Source organism: Lissotriton vulgaris, chromosome 3_1, assembly GCF_964263255.1.
Source record: "Lissotriton vulgaris chromosome 3_1, aLisVul1.2, whole genome shotgun sequence".
NCBI classification, from domain to species: domain Eukaryota; kingdom Metazoa; phylum Chordata; class Amphibia; order Caudata; family Salamandridae; genus Lissotriton; species Lissotriton vulgaris.
Window position 1 is genome coordinate 742,470,225 of NC_141689.1, and position 21,497 is coordinate 742,491,721.

Sequence of the window (21,497 nt, forward strand, 5' to 3'; positions counted from 1 at the left end):
ACATAGGCTATATAAAATAAAAAAATATACGTTATTTAAAATATTTACCTAAAAAAAAAGTAGTCCCTTGGAAGTAGCGCCGGCCAGCCACGACGTGCGTGCTGACATCAGGAGCCAGGGAGGAGCGGCGGACATCAGCCCGGGGAGGAGCGGCGGACAGGCGGGGAGGATCGGCGGACAGGCGCTGAGGAGCGGCGAGCAGCGGCGGACAGGCGGGGAGGAGCGGTGAGCGGCGGATGAGGTAGGTGAAATACAAAAGCTACAGGCGGGGAGGAGCGGTGAGCGTAGGTGAAATACAGGCGGGGAGGAGCGGTCAACGTAGGTGAAATACAGGCGGGGAGGAGCGGTGAGCGTAGGTGAAATACAGGCGTGGAGGAGCGGTGAGCGTAGGTGAAATACAGGCGGGGAGGAGCGGTGAGCGTAGGTGAAATACAGGCGGGGAGGAGTGGTCAGCGTAGGTGAAATACAGGCGGGGAGGAGCGGTCAGCATTAAATGAAGCAAAAGAGGTAGCAAACCGTGCATTACAAATGTGAGAATCGTGAGCCAACAAAATACAAGAGCTAGCAAACTGTGCATTACATGAGGAAAAAGTGACACGTGCAGGTTACAAAAGCGTACAAACGAAACATAGAGGTATAATACTGCAATATATGAAGGAAGGCTCCGAGGGACCCACGGACATTACAAAAGTGAGTGCATTAGAAAAGTGAGAATTGTACAAAAGTTAGAATCGTGAGCCAACAACATACAAGAGGTAACAAACGGTGCATTACATGAGGAAAAAGTGGCGGGGAGGAGCGGTGAGCGTAGGTGAAATACAGGCGGGGAGGAGCAGTGAGCATTAAATGAAGCAAAACAGGTAGCAAACCGTGCATTACAAAAGTGAGTGCATTACAAAAGTGAGAATCGTGAGCCAACAAAATACAACAGCTAGCAAACGGTGCATTAAATAAGCAAAATGTGATGTGTGCAGGTTACAAAAGCGTACAAAGGAAACATAGAGGTATAATACTGCAATATATGAAGGAAGGATCCGGGGGACCCACGGACAACGTTGGGGCAGGCGGGGGTCCTGAAGCATGATTGCTCCCGGACAAGGTCGGGACGGGCTGCTAGTATCTTATAAAAAAACAATGATTACTACAAAAATGTGTATGTGGAAGAAGAAGAAATACATTTAGGAGATGATAGTGAAACGTCAAGTGGTGAAATTGAATAAGAGAACATGTCCAAAAGTGAAGAAATGTATGAAGATTATGGTGTACATCCACTTCATTTGAAAGAAGTGATGGGGAACACTATTGAATTATTCCAAATGAAGTAAGCAAAGGGGACTCCCGTGAGTGTGTGGGAAAAAAGTTTAGAAGCTTGTTGTTTTCTGCAGCTGTTCACAACTGGAAAAGGTGGACGATATGATGAACGATCAGTGCAGATTCCTGCATCAGAATATCAGACAACAAGATTGGATGCAGAAGATCCAAGATTTCGACAATGTATCCCATATAGATTTCATCTTTTGTTTGAGAGTGACTTGTCTGGACTTTCATATGCAGTTCAACCATATATTAAAAACAGGAGTACATCTTCAAAATGTTTCTGTAAAGGAATTTATGGATAAAGTACATCAGAGAGACGATCATTTAGAATCTCAACTGAATAATTTGATGGCATGTCAGCGTGGTACTAATGAGTATTGGTATCGTCGTCATGGAGAACTTAAATGCATGCTAAGGAACTTAGGAACTCCTAAATGGTTTGTTACGCTAAGCTTTGCTGAATACGCTTCAAATTATTTACTTGAATTTCTTCGAGATTTCCATGTCCTGTAATATCCAAAGGAAGAGTAAATAGTTTAATGTCAGCTGTGAGACATACCATCACTTGAAAATCTCCCAAAAATACATGCAATTTAGGAAGAAGTAAAGAATCAAAATATATCAATGATTATAATCCAGTTATTTTCTCAATGTGGAATGCTAATATGGATATCCAGTATATTGCGGATAACTCCATTGCTGTTGCCTGGTATGTGGCATCTTACATAACAAAATCAGAAAAGACGGAGTTGAAAGAAATGTGGGAAGTGATTTCCCAGGAGAAGAGTTTTAGTAAGACATTGTACTGTTTCAGTTTGATGATGTAATCCCATCTAGAGATTAGAGCGTAAGAATGCTCGGATCTGATGTCATCTGCAAGTTTATACTAGTCTAGAAGAATCATTTGGGTGAGTCTAGGTATTGCTGCAAAGAAAAGTCCAGTACTTAAATCTATACAAGAAATCAAATATTTTGCAGTAAATGAACCGGAAAGTACAGATATTGTCAAAACGAACATGTTGGACACATATTATCCAAATAGAAGTTGTCATATTGAAAACATTTGTCTCTATGAAGTGCTGCAATATTACCCTTTTAAGAGGAATACTACAGAAAACATAAATGAAGGAAACTATGCAGCGATTGGTAGAGAAGGTTTTTTGGTGAAAGACAGCAAAGGAAATCTGATTAATCACAGAAAACTGAGTTGTGGCACTTTTGCAACTCTTCAAGCCTTGGCGTACAGAATTGGAATTACTTGGAGATTTTCAGTGCTATGAAGATTCTTTCAATGCATGTAAAGATAGCATTGAATGCTCAGTTTTTGTAAATTATCTCCAAATGTTGAATGACAAAATTGATCAAGAAGCTACTACTGCAGCTGAGATTCCTAAAGACAGTTCGCAAGATAGTCAAAGTTCTGCTCCACTGAGTCAAGATCCACTAGGGCAACCAATTCTTGAAAATGAAGCACAAATCACCATGAGTGAAGTGGAAACAGAAAAGCATCAAGCTCAAAAGATATTATGGACTTAGGAACTTGGAAGAATAACTAAATGTTGAACAGAAGGAAATATATCAGCAAGTGAGACAACAGATCGACAATGGTTTTCTTCATGAAAAGAAAGAATGCACATTCACATCATTTAAACCTATCCAAATGTATGTCAGTGGTCAAGCTGGAACACGAAAAAGCTTCCTAATCAAAGTTTTCAGCAGTTATCTACAGAAAACAACTGACTCACATTTGTCTTGTGTTGTAACTGCTCCAACTGGATTGACAGCACACAACATTAAAGCAATTACATTACATCATTTACTAATGCTACCTGTAGAGCATGAAAACAAATTAGAATATCACAAGATATCTGGAGAAGCTTATTATGAAGTTTCAAGAGTGCTAATAAAAATGAAACATCTGATTATTGATGAGGTGAGCATGGTCTCAAACTTAATGCTTGCCTTTGTGCATTTAGGAATGCAGCACAATCTAAAAACAGAATACAATATCTTATTTGGAGGAAAACATCTGATTGTTTTTGGGGATCTACTGCAACTCACTCCCGTAAAAGGACAAACAGTATTTAAAACATGTGTACATGAAGACACCAGAAATTCTTTGAGATGTGTTAGAAACGTTAACATTTGGTAATATTTTGAATACAACTCATTACAATTATGCGACAGGCAAATGATGCTGATTATGGAGCTATTCTTCAAGATATAAGATTGGAGTATTGACAGAATATGGCAAACGAGTTTTGCAAAGTTGACTACTTACAAACTTGTTTGCAAATGAAAATATAGTTCCGGAAAAAATATACAAAAAATTTGCAGAAAATAAATCTATAATCTGCTTAATGCCGACACTGAGCGAATGTTCTACATTAAATGAAGAACTTTTAAAGCTGGAAAATGAGCAAATAGTAAAAATGGAAGCCATTGATAAAATAGAGCATGAAGGAATCACTATTATTTTGATGGAAAAATTAAATACAAAATTGGATTTTTTTAGAAAAATCTATATTTAAAACTACTGGTTTAGAAAAGAATTTATATCTATGTGTAAACTGTCGGGTAATTCTACGGCATATTTTGGATGTGGAAAATGGTTTAGTAAATGGAGCAATGGGTAAAGTTGTTGATTTTGTTAATTATCAAAATAGGGATGGAATAGAATTTTTGAAAATCAAATTTGATCAAATTAAAGAAGCAAAGCAAATTGGTTGTTGTTCGGTTACTTTTTGCTTGTTTAAGATTTGTATGTTAGTAGAAAACAGTTTCCTCTTTCTCTGACATACGCGGTGACTATTCATAAATCTCAAGGTTTGAGTGTAGACAGGGCTTTGGTAAACATTGGAAGTACCGTATTTAAAGAGGGTATGGCATATGTTGCTTTGTCGCGAGTCAGAACTTTATCTGGATTGCATTTGATTGGTTTTGATGAGAGAAAGAAATGTGCATATGTAAATTGTGTAAGAGAGTATAATCGGTTAAGAAGATTGTATGCTCCCAACTAAAGTAAATATTGTGTATATGAAAAGCATGTAGTAGGTCAAAAAAGAAGATATGAGAATATCTGTAGTGAAGTCAAAGAGAAGGAAAAAAATCGAGATAATGTTGAGATTGCAAGTAAAAAGAAAAAGACCACTATTTAAGAGATTGTAGGATGTAAGTTAGAAAAGAGTTCAGGTATCAACTGCTATGCTAATATAGTTGTCAATGTTTTTTTTTTCTAGAGAGTCTGCAACAGAAAATTATGGAGAATTGAGAAAAATATTTTGTTCCTTGTTGAATTCTATTTATGAAAAATTGAGAACTGATAAAAGTAAAATACACAGTGTTTCTGATATTCGCAATCTTCTGGATATATGTTCTGGTTCTATGCAATTTACGCAGAATGTCCAACAAGATGATCAGGAATTTCTTATGTATATGCTTGCAGTATTGGAAAATGAAGGAATAGAAATTGAAAATATTTTTGAACTTAATTATAAATGGAAACATGAATGTCAAAATTGTATGTTTACTTCTACCACTAAAATAGACAATGAAATATTCATATATTTGCCAATACCAGACTGTAAAAAAGTGTCTTCCAGCAAACTAGTTAAAGCAGCAAATCAAAACATGGAGTGTAGCCAATGCAAATCATTAATGTTATCAACATTATTTATACAAAGATTTCGACAATATATAATTTTAATGATACAACGTTGTACAGCTGATTGGAAACTTTAATTAAACATTGTGTAGCAAATCAACTATCAATAGCAGAAAGAACTTTTGTAGCAGTAGGAATTATTTTCCAACATGGACCTTCTATAACATCTGGACATTACACTATCTATTTAAAATGCAATAAAGGGTGGACATATTGTAATGATGCTCATTTGGTTTTTAAGGGATTTAATTCAAAACAAAGATCAGTTATTCAATTTACTTGGAGGTTAAAGTTAAATAACCTAATGTGTAAGTCATGTAAATAAATATACAAAGTCAGTTGAAACACATCAAAACATATAGACATATAAACAACAAAACACAAGGGTGTATCAAAAAAAGAGCTTTATCAAAAATTTCATTAAGTCAGCAGTAAATCAAAGAAGCAGGTAAGGAAATGCTGATATGAAAAGCCTAATAGCAAATCAACAATAATGCAGCAAAACCTATAAAAAACATCTATCTCAAAAAGCAAAAGTGAATCAAGCACTGTAGAGATAAGATGGAGGTCGACGTTTCGGTCTCTCTAAAACACAATCAACGAGACCATCTTCAGGACTGTTGTCAATAAAAACACTGCTATAAGTTGTGCTGAAATCTGTAACATAAATATTTAACAGTTACAAATCCATTTTCGTTAGAAACCACTAATCCATACACCCATGTGACAAAACATCACTACAAAAAAACGTGACTTATGAAGACTAGACATGAACATACGAAATATAAAATTATTTAAACTACACAGATACATGACTAACTCAAAATGGACCAACAGTAAGTGAAGATAAACAATATCTTAATGCAGTTTAACATTTACAAAGAAGCCTATCCATTTTGGGCAAAATTCTGCACTATTAATGAGCTCACATTTTATTGAGCTAGTTTATACACAGCTTGGCGGAGCCTATCTTTAACTTAAAGGCAAACCACTGGTAAAGGCAGTGTAGATAACATTGTTAGCTTTTGATGGCACATCTAAAAATCACTAACGTGTCCATTTGTGGTTTTAACAAGCCTATCAAGGAAAGTTTATACAGGCAAAAGCACTACTGTTACATGTAATAATCATGAGGATAATATGGATGTTTCACAAACATACCCCAAATAAATGAAACGCCACACTGTTGGTCTTTGAGGCAAAATACAATGTTGACAAACTGGACCAAGTCCTGCATCGAAAAACCACGTGTTTTAGTGCACATATCGTGGCGAAAATGTATACGAAAATTAACCTAGCAAAGGTTATGAACAATTACCTAAGTGAGGGACCACATTCGTCACGTGGGTGAAGACGCCAAAGGTACTCTGGTAGATGGATATTAGATAGTAAAAAGGCTCAAAGCACGGAGGAAGCTTGAACAGTCTGGATAATTAAAAAAGAGGAGCAATTGTCAATTACATGTCCCTCTGAAACACTCCGCAAGTGAGACAGTAGCCTCGATTAAACCCACCTTGCACGTTTGGAATTGGTAGACCGAGAGCCTTATTTTATCATAGAGTAGTAGCGTCCATAGATATGGGATCTACAAGGGAAATGGCAAGACCTGCTTAGAAAAATACAAGCTTATGGGACGATTTCTAAACTTAGGTAAACAGATCGTGGTACAAAAATACCTTATAGGCTGGTGCTGTAATCCAACCGATGGGTTAAGTAGGCGCTTGGTAGCCTCGGGTTTATTTTAACTGCAAAGCCAAAAAGACGGGGGCAAGGTGTCAGTATTCATACTCTAATCTAAGCAAGCGCTGTATCAACAGGCCCTTAGTTAGCGCATAACGCTTACCTTCAGAATCGAAGCAAGGTCAGAATCAATCTAACTTCAAACACGGGGAAGACCGAGTGAAAAAGCCTGCGGCTGCCATCGCTTTTAGAGTGCTGGTTTGGAGCGCGAAATGGGACTACGCGCATGTCATTGGTTGCCTAAATTTATGAGCGCCATCTTGGAATGGTTAAACTCTCAAATAAACGAAGTGTGCATTTGAGACAAACTCAAGTATAGAGCCCTAATTACTATTGATAAATTGGGAAATAAAAAAACAGAACATGGGGTATTTTTCAAAAACCAATTATAAAATTGGAACATAAGGAGCGGTGTTGCAATTATTGTATAAAGTACATTTATACATATGCTGAAGAATGTAGTCAATGGGCAAATGTGGCAAGTAAGTTGGTGAAACATCCACATTTTACAACCATCACAAAAACGCGCTTCGGCACAGCACATCAATTATAGGCATTTTACAGGGTTGAGCTGGTAGCTTAACAAATACAGAGATATATCTGTATAAAATGCCTTCGATTCTGAAGGTAAACGTTATGCGCTAACTAAGGGCCTGTTGATACAGCGCTTGCTTAGATTAGAGTATGAATACTGACACCTTGCCCCCGTCTTTTTGGCTTTGCAGTTAAAATAAACCCGAGGCTACCAAGCGCCTACTTAACCCATCGGTTGGATTACAGCACCAGCCTATAAGGTATTTTTGTACCACGATCTGTTTACCTAAGTTTAGAAATCGTCCCATAAGCTTGTATTTTTCTAAGCAGGTCTTGCCATTTCCCTTGTAGATCCCATATCTATGGACGCTACTACTCTATGATAAAATAAGGCTCTCGGTCTACCAATTCCAAACGTGCAAGGTGGGTTTAATCGAGGCTACTGTCTCACTTGCGGAGTGTTTCAGAGGGACATGTAATTGACAATTGCTCCTCTTTTTTAATTATCCAGACTGTTCAAGCTTCCTCCGTGCTTTGAGCCTTTTTACTATCTAATATCCATCTACCAGAGTACCTTTGGCGTCTTCACCCACGTGACGAATGTGGTCCCTCACTTAGGTAATTGTTCATAACCTTTGCTAGGTTAATTTTCGTATACATTTTCGCCACGATATGTGCACTAAAACACGTGGTTTTTCGATGCAGGACTTGGTCCAGTTTGTCAACATTGTATTTTGCCTCAAAGACCAACAGTGTGGCGTTTCATTTATTTGGGGTATGTTTGTGAAACATCCATATTATCCTCATGATTATTACATGTAACAGTAGTGCTTTTGCCTGTATAAACTTTCCTTGATAGGCTTGTTAAAACCACAAATGGACACGTTAGTGATTTTTAGATGTGCCATCAAAAGCTAACAATGTTATCTACACTGCCTTTACCAGTGGTTTGCCTTTAAGTTAAAGATAGGCTCCGCCAAGCTGTGTATAAACTAGCTCAATAAAATGTGAGCTCATTAATAGTGCAGAATTTTGCCCAAAATGGATAGGCTTCTTTGTAAATGTTAAACTGCATTAAGATATTGTTTATCTTCACTTACTGTTGGTCCCTTTTGAGTTAGTCATGTATCTGTGTAGTTTAAATAATTTTATATTTCGTATGTTCATGTCTAGTCTTCATAAGTCACGTTTTTTTGTAGTGATGTTTTGTCACATGGGTGTATGGATTAGTGGTTTCTAACGAAAATGGATTTGTAACTGTTAAATATTTATGTTACAGATTTCAGCACAACTTATAGCAGTGTTTTTATTGACAACAGTCCTGAAGATGGTCTCGTTGATTGTGTTTTAGAGAGACCGAAACGTCGACCTCCATCTTATCTCTACAGTGCTTGATTCACTTTTGCTTTTTGAGATAGATGTTTTTTATAGGTTTTGCTGCATTATTGTTGATTTGCTATTAGGCTTTTCATATCAGCATTTCCTTACCTGCTTCTTTGATTTACTGCTGACTTAATGAAATTTTTGATAAAGCTCTTTTTTTGATACACCCTTGTGTTTTGTTGTTTATATATCTATATGTTTTGATGTGTTTCAACTGACTTTGTATATTTATTTACATGACTTACACATTAGGTTATTTAACTTTAACCTCCAAGTAAATTGAATAACTGATCTTTGTTTTGAATTAAATCCCTTGAAGGCCTCCCTACCCTTTCACTTAACTACCCAAGCCCTCAAGGGTATACTTTGGGTCTCTCACTCTTTGTGAATCCATTTGGTTTTTAGACATAATTTGCATTACGAATTACCAAATTCCTACCTAATATTTTCAAGGCCAAAGTTCTAACAACATAATTTGGCCTGTTGGGAATATGTTAAAATTTCTTAATACGATTACTATTAGACAACTTCAGTATAAATGATTTCGGGAATATCATTTGCCTAGAGGAAAGATATTTATGTCAATTAAGCACTTTTTCTTGGATATCTGACAGCATATATTTTAAAGAACATCATTTAGAGTATATGGGAATTAACAAAATTCTCTTGGAAAGAGGCATTTTATATATTTGAGATTTGTATTATATGCAATGTTATTGAGGATGTTGTTTTTATGGAATGTGCAGTAAGCATGGGCGTAAAATCCGTTCCGCTAGCGGATTTTGCGGATTTTCGGTAAATTCGCAATCCGCGAGATTCGCGAATTTCCCGCAAAATCCGCAAATTCGCACGCAGGGAATTTTTTTTCTTGGTGATACAATTTTGCGGCGTGTGGCGTTTACTTACCGTCCTTCAGCGTTTGCCGAGTTGTTTTTCTCGATATTTTGAGAGTGCTGCGCCATTTTGGATCTTGCTGCGGGATCCCGCGGGAGTTTGGCGAGCGCGATTACGTCATCGTGGCTTGCCAACTTGCACAGCGAGAGTTTGTCAACGCGAGTACGCCGTGATCACGTATCGCGGGACTTTGCAATTGCGACCTTGTAGATGCGGCGAGCAGCAACAATCTCGCACTCACGAAAATACAAAATTTGCAATTCTGCACATCGAATCCACCAGCAAGCAGCATAAACCTTCTGGAAATGATGATTTTTATATGAATAACTCCTCAGGTTGACATTTGCCTGCACTTTTTTTGCGAGGAGTCCATTTTGGGGAGGGGGGGTGGGAGGAAGGAAGTGCCCCAAAGACTTCAACTTCCTGTTCCTGTCCAGCAGGCTCCTCCCAGTGCTTTGTCCATTTCCTGGTCACTTTTCATTTGGATCTGGAGCTGGAAGGATTACTTTTTGTGGATGCTGCTGGATATTTGGATTTGAGGCCTTTTTGACTTTCTTTGGATCCCTTTTGGATTAGAAATTTCACAAGTAAGTTTGTTTGGGGCATTACAGTTGCTGCAACTACAATTTTGGATTTTTCGATTTTTGGGCTGTTTTGGGGCCTTTTGCCCAGGGGTACTCAGTGGTGGGTGGACTGAGTCTTTCTGTGGGGTGTTTTGAATTTAAACATCATGGAGGGGCTGGATGGCTTTGGATTATCCTGATTTTTCTGCTATTTTCGTTTTTTTGGCCTGTTGTTGTGGCCTTTTCACCAGGGGTAGTGAGTGTTGCATGGGCCTAGTCTTTCTGAAATGAAACATCATGGAGGGCCTGGATGGTTTGGGATTGTGCTCATTTTTCTGTGTTTTTCGATTTTTTGGGGTGTTCATGGGGACAGGCCATCTGGGTGGGGGCCATTTTGAGTGCTGGTACAGGCAGGCCATGTGCTGGGAGGCAAGTGGCCATTTTGAATGCAGGCAGTGTTGTTAGGCCTGCAACCATTTTGCCTAGTTTTCAACCTTTATGCCCAGGGGTAGTGAGTGTTGCATGGGCCTAGTCTTTCTGTGGGGTGTCTTGAATTAAAACATCATGGAGGGCCTTGATGGTTTGGGATTGTGCTGATTTTTCTGTGATTTTCGTTTTTTGGCCTGTTGTTGTGGCCTTTTCACCAGGGGTAGTGAGTGTTGCATGGACCTAGTCTTTCTGTGGGGTGTCTTGTATTTAAACATCATGGAGGGCCTGGATGGTTTGGGATTGTGCTGATTTTTCTGTGATTTTCGTTTTTTTGGCCTGTTGTTGTGGCCTTTTCACCAGGGGTAGTGAGTGTTGCATGGGCCTAGTCTTTCTGTGGGGTGTCTTGAATTTAAACATCATGGAGGGCCCGGATGGTTTGGGATTGCGCAGATTTTTCTGCGATTTTCGTTTTTTTGGCCTGTTGTTGTGGCCTTTTCACCAGGGGTAGTGAGTGTTGCATGGGCCTAGTCTTTCTGTGGGGTGTCTTGAAATGAAACATCATGGAGGGCCTGGATGGTTTGGGATTGTGCTCATTTTTCTGTGTTTTTCGATTTTTTGGGGTGTTCATGGGGACAGGCCATCTGGGTGGGGGCCATTTTGAGTGCTGGTACAGGCAGGCCATGTGCTGTGAGGCAAGTGGCCATTTTGAATGCAGGCAGTGTTGTTAGGCCTGCAACCATTTTGCCTAGTTTTCAACCTTTATGCCCAGGGGTAGTGAGTGTTGCATGGGCCTAGTCTTTCTGTGGGGTGTCTTGAATTAAAACATCATGGAGGGCCTTGATGGTTTGGGATTGTGCTGATTTTTCTGTGATTTTCGTTTTTTGGCCTGTTGTTGTGGCCTTTTCACCAGGGGTAGTGAGTGTTGCATGGACCTAGTCTTTCTGTGGGGTGTCTTGTATTTAAACATCATGGAGGGCCTGGATGGTTTGGGATTGTGCTGATTTTTCTGTGATTTTCGTTTTCTTGGCCTGTTGTTGTGGCCTTTTCACCAGGGGTAGTGAGTGTTGCATGGGCCTAGTCTTTCTGTGGGGTGTCTTGAATTTAAACATCATGGGGGGCCTGGATGGTTTGGGATTGTGCTGATTTTTCTGTGTTTTTCAATTTTTTGGGGTGTTCATGGGGACAGGCCATGTGGGTGGGGGCCATTTTGAGTGCTGCTACAGGCAGGCCCTGGCCATGTGCTGGGAGGCAGGGGGCCATTTTGAATGCAGGCAGTGTTCTTAGGTCTGCAACCATTTTGCCTAGCTTTCAACCTTTATGCCCAGGGGTAGTGAGTGGTGCATGGGCCTAGTCTTTCTGTGGGGTGTCTTGAATATAAACATCATGGAGGGCCTGGATGGTTTGGGATTGTGCTGATTTTTCTGTGATTTTCGTTTTTTTGGCCTGTTGTTGTGGCCTTTTCACCAGGGGTAGTGAGTGTTGCATGGGCCTAGTCTTTCTGTGGGGTGTCTTGAAATTAAACATCATGGAGGGCCTGGATGGTTTGGGATTGTGCTGATTTTTCTGTGATTTTCGTTTTTTTGGCCTGTTGTTGTGGCATTTTCACCAGGGGTAGTGAGTGTTGCATGGGCCTAGTCTTTCTGTGGGGTGTCTTGAATTTAAACATCATGGGGGGCCTGGATGGTTTGGGATTGTGCTGATTTTTCTGTGTTTTTCGATTTTTTGGGTTGTTCATGGGGACAGGCTGTGTGGGTGGGGGCCATTTTGAGTGCCTGTACAGGCAGGCCATGTGCTGGGAGGCAAGTGGCCATTTTGAATGCAGGCAGTGTTGTTAGGCCTGCAACGATTTTGCCTAGTTTTCAACCTTTATGCCCAGGGGTAGTGAGTGTTGCATGGGCCTAGTCTTTCTGTGGGTGTCTTGAATTTAAACATCATGGAGGGCCTGGATGGTGTGGGATTGCGCTGATTTTTCTGCGATTTTCGTTTTTTTGGCCTGTTGTTGTGGCCTTTTCACCAGGGGTAGTGAGTGTTGCATGGGCCTAGTCTTTCTGTGGGGTGTCTTGAAATGAAACATCATGGAGGGCCTGGATGGTTTGGGATTGTGCTCATTTTTCTGTGTTTTTCGATTTTTTGGGGTGTTCATGGGGACAGGCCATCTGGGTGGGGGCCATTTTGAGTGCTGGTACAGGCAGGCCATGTGCTGGGAGGCAAGTGGCCATTTTGAATGCAGGCAGTGTTGTTAGGCCTGCAACCATTTTGCCTAGTTTTCAACCTTTATGCCCAGGGGTAGTGAGTGTTGCATGGGCCTAGTCTTTCTGTGGGGTGTCTTGAATTAAAACATCATGGAGGGCCTTGATGGTTTGGGATTGTGCTGATTTTTCTGTGATTTTCGTTTTTTGGCCTGTTGTTGTGGCCTTTTCACCAGGGGTAGTGAGTGTTGCATGGACCTAGTCTTTCTGTGGGGTGTCTTGTATTTAAACATCATGGAGGGCCTGGATGGTTTGGGATTGTGCAGATTTTTCTGTGATTTTCGTTTTCTTGGCCTGTTGTTGTGGCCTTTTCACCAGGGGTAGTGAGTGTTGCATGGGCCTAGTCTTTCTGTGGGGTGTCTTGAATTTAAACATCATGGGGGGCCTGGATGGTTTGGGATTGTGCTGATTTTTCTGTGTTTTTCAATTTTTTGGGGTGTTCATCGGGACAGGCCATGTGGGTGGGGGCCATTTTGAGTGCTGCTACAGGCAGGCCCTGGCCATGTGCTGGGAGGCAGGGGGCCATTTTGAATGCAGGCAGTGTTCTTAGGTCTGCAACCATTTTGCCTAGCTTTCAACCTTTATGCCCAGGGGTAGTGAGTGGTGCATGGGCCTAGTCTTTCTGTGGGGTGTCTTGAATATAAACATCATGGAGGGCCTGGATGGTTTGGGATTGTGCTGATTTTTCTGTGATTTTCGTTTTTTTGGCCTGTTGTTGTGGCCTTTTCACCAGGGGTCGTGAGTGTTGCATGGGCCTAGTCTTTCTGTGGGGTGTCTTGAAATTAAACATCATGGAGGGCCTGGATGGTTTGGGATTGTGCTGATTTTTCTGTGATTTTCGTTTTTTTGGCCTGTTGTTGTGGCATTTTCACCAGGGGTAGTGAGTGTTGCATGGGCCTAGTCTTTCTGTGGGGTGTCTTGAATTTAAACATCATGGGGGGCCTGGATGGTTTGGGATTGTGCTGATTTTTCTGTGTTTTTCGATTTTTTGGGTTGTTCATGGGGACAGGCTGTGTGGGTGGGGGCCATTTTGAGTGCCTGTACAGGCAGGCCATGTGCTGGGAGGCAAGTGGCCATTTTGAATGCAGGCAGTGTTGTTAGGCCTGCAACGATTTTGCCTAGTTTTCAACCTTTATGCCCAGGGGTAGTGAGTGTTGCATGGGCCTAGTCTTTCTGTGGGTGTCTTGAATTTAAACATCATGGAGGGCCTGGATGGTGTGGGATTGTGCTGATTTTTCTGTGATTTTCGTTTTTTTGGCCTGTTGTTGTGGCCTTTTCACCAGGGGTAGTGAGTGTTGCATGGGCCTAGTCTTTCTGTGGGGTGTCTTGTATTTAAACATCATGGAGGGCCTGGATGGTTTGGGATTGTGCTGATTTTTCTGTGATTTTCGTTTTCTTGGCCTGTTGTTGTGGCCTTTTCACCAGGGGTAGTGAGTGTTGCATGGGCCTAGTCTTTCTGTGGGGTGTCTTGAATTTAAACATCATGGGGGGCCTGGATGGTTTGGGATTGTGCTGATTTTTCTGTGTTTTTCAATTTTTTGGGGTGTTCATGGGGACAGGCCATGTGGGTGGGGGCCATTTTGAGTGCTGCTACAGTCAGGCCCTGGCCATGTGCTGGGAGGCAGGGGGCCATTTTGAATGCAGGCAGTGTTCTTAGGTCTGCAACCATTTTGCCTAGCTTTCAACCTTTATGCCCAGGGGTAGTGAGTGGTGCATGGGCCTAGTCTTTCTGTGGGGTGTCTTGAATATAAACATCATGGAGGGCCTGGATGGTTTGGGATTGTGCTAATTTTTCTGTGATTTTCGTTTTTTTGGCCTGTTGTTGTGGCCTTTTCACCAGGGGTAGTGAGTGTTGCATGGGCCTAGTCTTTCTGTGGGGTGTCTTGAAATTAAACATCATGGAGGGCCTGGATGGTTTGGGATTGTGCTGATTTTTCTGTGATTTTCGTTTTTTTGGCCTGTTGTTGTGGCATTTTCACCAGGGGTAGTGAGTGTTGCATGGGCCTAGTCTTTCTGTGGGGTGTCTTGAATTTAAACATCATGGGGGGCCTGGATGGTTTGGGATTGTGCTGATTTTTCTGTGTTTTTCGATTTTTTGGGTTGTTCATGGGGACAGGCTGTGTGGGTGGGGGCCATTTTGAGTGCCTGTACAGGCAGGCCATGTGCTGGGAGGCAAGTGGCCATTTTGAATGCAGGCAGTGTTGTTAGGCCTGCAACGATTTTGCCTAGTTTTCAACCTTTATGCCCAGGGGTAGTGAGTGTTGCATGGGCCTAGTCTTTCTGTGGGTGTCTTGAATTTAAACATCATGGAGGGCCTGGATGGTGTGGGATTGCGCTGATTTTTCTGCGATTTTCGTTTTTTTGGCCTGTTGTTGTGGCCTTTTCACCAGGGGTAGTGAGTGTTGCATGGGCCTAGTCTTTCTGTGGGGTGTCTTGAAATGAAACATCATGGAGGGCCTGGATGGTTTGGGATTGTGCTCATTTTTCTGTGTTTTTCGATTTTTTGGGGTGTTCATGGGGACAGGCCATCTGGGTGGGGTCCATTTTGAGTGCTGGTACAGGCAGGCCATGTGCTGGGAGGCAAGTGGCCATTTTGAATGCAAGCAGTGTTGTTAGGCCTGCAACCATTTTGCCTAGTTTTCAACCTTTATGCCCAGGGGTAGTGAGTGTTGCATGGGCCTAGTCTTTCTGTGGGGTGTCTTGAATTAAAACATCATGGAGGGCCTTGATGGTTTGGGATTGTGCTGATTTTTCTGTGATTTTCGTTTTTTGGCCTGTTGTTGTGGCCTTTTCACCAGGGGTAGTGAGTGTTGCATGGACCTAGTCTTTCTGTGGGGTGTCTTGTATTTAAACATCATGGAGGGCCTGGATGGTTTGGGATTGTGCAGATTTTTCTGTGATTTTCGTTTTCTTGGCCTGTTGTTGTGGCCTTTTCACCAGGGGTAGTGAGTGTTGCATGGGCCTAGTCTTTCTGTGGGGTGTCTTGAATTTAAACATCATGGGGGGCCTGGATGGTTTGGGATTGTGCTGATTTTTCTGTGTTTTTCAATTTTTTGGGGTGTTCATGGGGACAGGCCATGTGGGTGGGGGCCATTTTGAGTGCTGCTACAGGCAGGCCCTGGCCATGTGCTGGGAGGCAGGGGGCCATTTTGAATGCAGGCAGTGTTCTTAGGTCTGCAACCATTTTGCCTAGCTTTCAACCTTTATGCCCAGGGGTAGTGAGTGGTGCATGGGCCTAGTCTTTCTGTGGGGTGTCTTGAATATAAACATCATGGAGGGCCTGGATGGTTTGGGATTGTGCTGATTTTTCTGTGATTTTCGTTTTTTTGGCCTGTTGTTGTGGCCTTTTCACCAGGGGTCGTGAGTGTTGCATGGGCCTAGTCTTTCTGTGGGGTGTCTTGAAATTAAACATCATGGAGGTCCTGGATGGTTTGGGATTGTGCTGATTTTTCTGTGATTTTCGTTTTTTTGGCCTGTTGTTGTGGCATTTTCACCAGGGGTAGTGAGTGTTGCATGGGCCTAGTCTTTCTGTGGGGTGTCTTGAATTTAAACATCATGGGGGGCCTGGATGGTTTGGGATTGTGCTGATTTTTCTGTGTTTTTCGATTTTTTGGGTTGTTCATGGGGACAGGCTGTGTGGGTGGGGGCCATTTTGAGTGCCTGTACAGGCAGGCCATGTGCTGGGAGGCAAGTGGCCATTTTGAATGCAGGCAGTGTTGTTAGGCCTGCAACGATTTTGCCTAGTTTTCAACCTTTATGCCCAGGGGTAGTGAGTGTTGCATGGGCCTAGTCTTTCTGTGGGTGTCTTGAATTTAAACATCATGGAGGGCCTGGATGGTGTGGGATTGTGCTGATTTTTCTGTGATTTTCGTTTTTTTGGCATGTTGTTGTGGCCTTTTCACCAGGGGTGGTGAGTGTTGCATGGGCCTAGTCTTTCTGTGGGGTGTCTTGAATTTAAACATCATGGAGGGCCTGGATGGTTTGGGATTGTGCTGATTTTTCTGTGATTTTCGTTTTTTTGGCCTGTTGTTGTGGCCTTTTCACCAGGGGTAGTGAGTGTTGCATGGGCCTAGTCTTTCTGTGGGGTGTCTTGAATTTAAACTTCACGGAGGGCCTGGATGGTTTGGGATTGTGCTGATTTTTCTGTGTTTTTCGATTTTTTGGGGTGTTGATGGGGACAGGCCATGTGGGTGGGGGCCATTTTGAGTGCTGCTACAGGCAGGCCCTGGCCATGTGCTGGGAGGCAGGGGGCCATTTTGAATGCAGGCAGTGTCCTTAGGTCTGCAACCATTTTGCCTAGCTTTCAACCTTTATGCCCAGGGGTAGTGAGTGGTGCATGGGCCTAGTCTTTCTGTGGGGTGTCTTGAATTTAAACATCATGGAGGGCTTGGGATTGTGCTGCTTTTTCTGTGATTTTCGATTTTTTGGGGTGTATAACTGAACTGATGTTCCTCTGTCTTTCATTGCATTTGGGTGCACAAGACTCAAGAGAACCACCAGTGCCAGGAAGAAGTCCTGCAGCGGTGTGTGTGTGCAGCATAACCTCACGCGACGTCACGTCTGGCCACAGACAACTCTGCAACTCGTGCAACTGCGGCCTGCTGTTCTGACCTGCTCTGAAGAAGATGGCCCCAAAAAAAGTTCCCCGTAGCTCCTCTAGCAAGAAAGTTGCCAGTAAGGAGCAGAAAAAGCAAGTTACCAAGGAGGCTGGTGTGCCGCCCGCCACGTTTTTTTGGGAGTAAAAAAAAAAGTACGCCTGCAGCAGCAGAGGGATCTGCTGGGGACCAAGCTGGGAGCAGCACCCCCGCTCCATTGGGCTCAGTGCCGCCACCACCACCACCACACCAACTTAAGTCCAAGCCCTTGAGTGCTGCAGAGGCACTTAGTCTAGTTGTTCAATCACCATCGACCAGTGATGTTGGCTCATCGCAAGAAAGTAGCAGCAATGTCCCTGAATCAACACAGGTTGTTGTAACTCATCTGACGAGTGTTGAACAACCACAGCCGCAACAACAACCACATGTGCAAGTACAAGCCCAAGTACATGTGGAAGGAGAGGCAGCACAAGGAGATGCGCAAGCAGAGGTGCATGGAGGATCACAAGTGCCCACAATAGTTGTTCCTCCCGAATTAGGGGCACATCAGGAAATCGACAATGAAGCTGAGGTATCATTTGAGGAAGCCACTCCTCCTGATGATCATTTATTGTCTTCCACATCCCTAGCAAGGAAAAGATCAAGGGGGGTGTCTACATCTTCTTCAAGCCCACCTCCTTCTGATGATATGGATGAAAATTGGGAACCACCACGGCCGTCTGAGAGTGAGGCACACCATGATCTGACAAAGGTACTTAAGCCTAAAAGGAAGGTCGTCGAAAAACTCATAGTTATGGAGTGTGATGAGGCTCAACAAGAAGTGGCGGATACTGCTGCTGATGAAGGCTCTCACGACGACGACCCAGTCATCATAAAGGTCACTGCAGCCCCAGCGGGCATGCAGCAAACAGACATTTTGCCCTAGCCCGAGAAGCTGCTGAGCGTGATGATGATGTCGACGAGGAGGCAATGGAAACACAACAATCATTGGAGTTAAGTAGTACACCAACACGTACCGCTTCCATATTTCTTCCTCGCCAGAAGGGACCTCCATCCACCTCGACCTCAATTAGTGGTGGTGAAAGTGCACAACATACTAAAGTTCGGCAATCCACATCCTTCACTTCATCTGGCATTAGCAGCATGACCACCGCCACTAGTATCGCCGCCTCCTCCGGCCCCCACAGACAATTCAAGTCCCCAGCTTGGGACTTCTTTAGTGTTTGCCCAAAAAGGGAAAACTTCGCCATTTGTAGCATTTGTAAGGTTGCAGTTAGTCGTGGTAAGTTTGGTACCAACTATGGTACCGGAGGCCAGAGAGGTCATCTTAAGAGACAGCACGCTGTCCAATGGTTTGCCCACCTACAGGCGATCAGGAAGCCCGAATTGCACGTAATGAAAACGTTGATTTTTCATCTGATGATGACGAGGAGGAAGAAGACGTGTCAAACACTTCACTTACACCCAGTACCCCTGTCAGCAGCACACCCCATGTGAGCCACACTAAGAGTGTGGGAGAGAGTGAGACACCAATGCGAAAAAGTTCATCAGCGAGCGTAACTGGGTCGAAGAAATCATCATCATCATCCCGTAAATGCTTGGTCCAGGGCAACATTAAAAAGATGTTGTTTACAGAAGCCCAATATGAATGCAACCACCCACTGACGCGTCTGTATAACACTAAGCTGGCTAAAATCCTAGCTCTGGACCTTCTCCCTTTTTCTTTTGTGGAAGGGGTTGGTTTTCTAGAATTAGTGGCAGCGCTCTGCCCTAAATGGAAGATTCCTAGTCGGTTCTATTTTGCCAGAGTTGTGGTTCCAGCACTACATGAAGATGTGCTGGAGGTGATTGGGGCAGCTTTGCAGAAGAGTGCTGTTCACACTATACATCTGACAACAGACATGTGGACCAGTGGCGCAGGCGCTGATTACATGTGCATCACTGCACACTGGGTCTCTTTTTCAGGGGTTAAAGCAAAGCTAAACGCAGGTGTTGACCCGGACCAAGTTTTTAAAGCTGCTCGGAAACATGCAACACTAGCCATGTTTGGTTTGGAGAAACGTCACACAGCACAAAACATTTTGGATGAGTTTAACACAAAGGTCCTTCACTGGCTGTCCCCAAATAAACGCCAGATTGGTTATGTTTCCACGGATAATGGCGCTAATGTAGTTAAGGCCATGGAGCTGGGTGACTATTTCAGACTGTCGTGTTTGGCGCACTGTATAAACCTGGTTGTTAAAAAATTCTTGAGTGATAAAGACAGTCCAGCGTACGAGGTAGTGGACACCTGCCAAAAAATGTGCAACCATTTCAGCCATTCTTTTAAGGCCCGGAAGCATCTGAGGAGCCTGCTACATGAACGTCGAATGCCAGTGAAAGCACTCATCCAGGAGGTGGGAACACGTTGGAACTCAACCTTCTACATGCTTGAGCGTCTGTATGAGCAGAATACAGTACTCGATCACTATTTCTTAAAACAGGGTACAGCTCAGAAGGACCTGAGGATGGGTGCGGCGCAATGGGACATAGTTAAAAGCCTGACAGGCATGCTTCGTCATTTTGAGGTCTTCACGTGTGCAGTCAGCAAGGAGGACTGTAATTTGGGAAAAGCTATCCCATTGTTGTACATGCTGGAGCACCAACTGAAGGAGGTGTCTTCTGTGTTTCAAAAAGATGAAAAAAACCAAGACTCTTTTGTTTTGGCGGAGAAATTATTAGAGCGCCTACAAGGTGATGAATGTCTTAAAATGATCCACTCAGAACAGCATTACATTTGTGCTACTATTCTGGATCCACGCTACAAAAAGGCGCTGGCAGGCCGAGCATTCTTTCCTTTTGCTGATGAAGATGTTACAAAGTACAAACTTTGGCTAGCCTTGTCAGCCAAGAGGTTTGAAAGAGAAAGGCAGAAAATGGAAGGAAAAGGCAGTACATCAGCATCAGCAGGCCATCCCCAGTCAAAACAATCCACTTCTGCACCTGTGGCTGTGGCACAAGTGACCTCTCAGCCATTAAAGACACCGGCAACCGGATCATCTGCACCAGACACAACAGTAACTTTGGATGCTGAAGCGGATTGGCTAACTCGGCTTGGGTTTGGTTCTCAAAAGGGCACAGCAAAAGCTAAGCAAAGTGGAGGAACCTTGGAGGACCTTGAGTCGATGGTGCAGGACTATCTGAATGACTCAACAGAGGTCTATGTTAATGCTGACCCATTGGCGTATTGGCATGGGAAAAAAGAATTGTGTATGCAAACAAAAAGAAGGAGTATCCCCAACGTCAGGTTTTTTGAGGAAAAAACTTTCGGAGGGTGAGTTGTTTGGCAAAAAAAGGAAAAAAGTCAACCTTTTTTGATAGGAAACCCCTCACTCACCACCTAGTGGTGACTTGCTTCATCATCGGGGTCCACCCTGGTGACCTAGCGTCACCAGGATGTGCTTCGACACCTGGGTTACAGTGGAGCAGGTTGTGACTGTCTGTGCAAAAAAAGTGTTAAAAATTGTCCTGGTTTAACTTAAAATCAATCTTTATTATAAAGTAATCAGAACAATGTTAAAAATTACTGGCGAGATACTCCTTGGTGAGTTACGGCCAAGGTATCTCTATATGTGTCTGAGTGGTTTGGTCGACATGTTTCTACCATCAGGGCAGTAGCCCGGTATTCTTCAGGACCAAAGACAGGTGGATGGGAGGTGTGTGCCCCCTAAAAGGTACACCCTCTCCTGATCCCCTGTGAACCAACTGGAAAAATTACCAGTGGTGGATGTGCTCTTTTAGGATAAAGAGAGCCGTCTGGTTGCAAAAAAAGAAAAAGACTTGTTATAAGCCTCTAGATTACTTCAACGGGCAGGGGGTAGGTTCTTCTAACCGCCAAACCTTGTTAGTTTGCGGGAGAATTAAATGGCCATTCACCTACTCCTATCCTCCTCTGCTCGGCTAGTGAGCAGGGGATCAGGAGAGGGTGTACCTTTTAGGGGGCACACACCTCCCATCCACCTGTCTTTGGTCCTGAAGAATACCGGGCTACTGCCCTGATGGTAGAAACATGTCGACCAAACCACTCAGACACATATAGAGATACCTTGGCCGTAACTCACCAAGGAGTATCTCGCCAGTAATTTTTAAC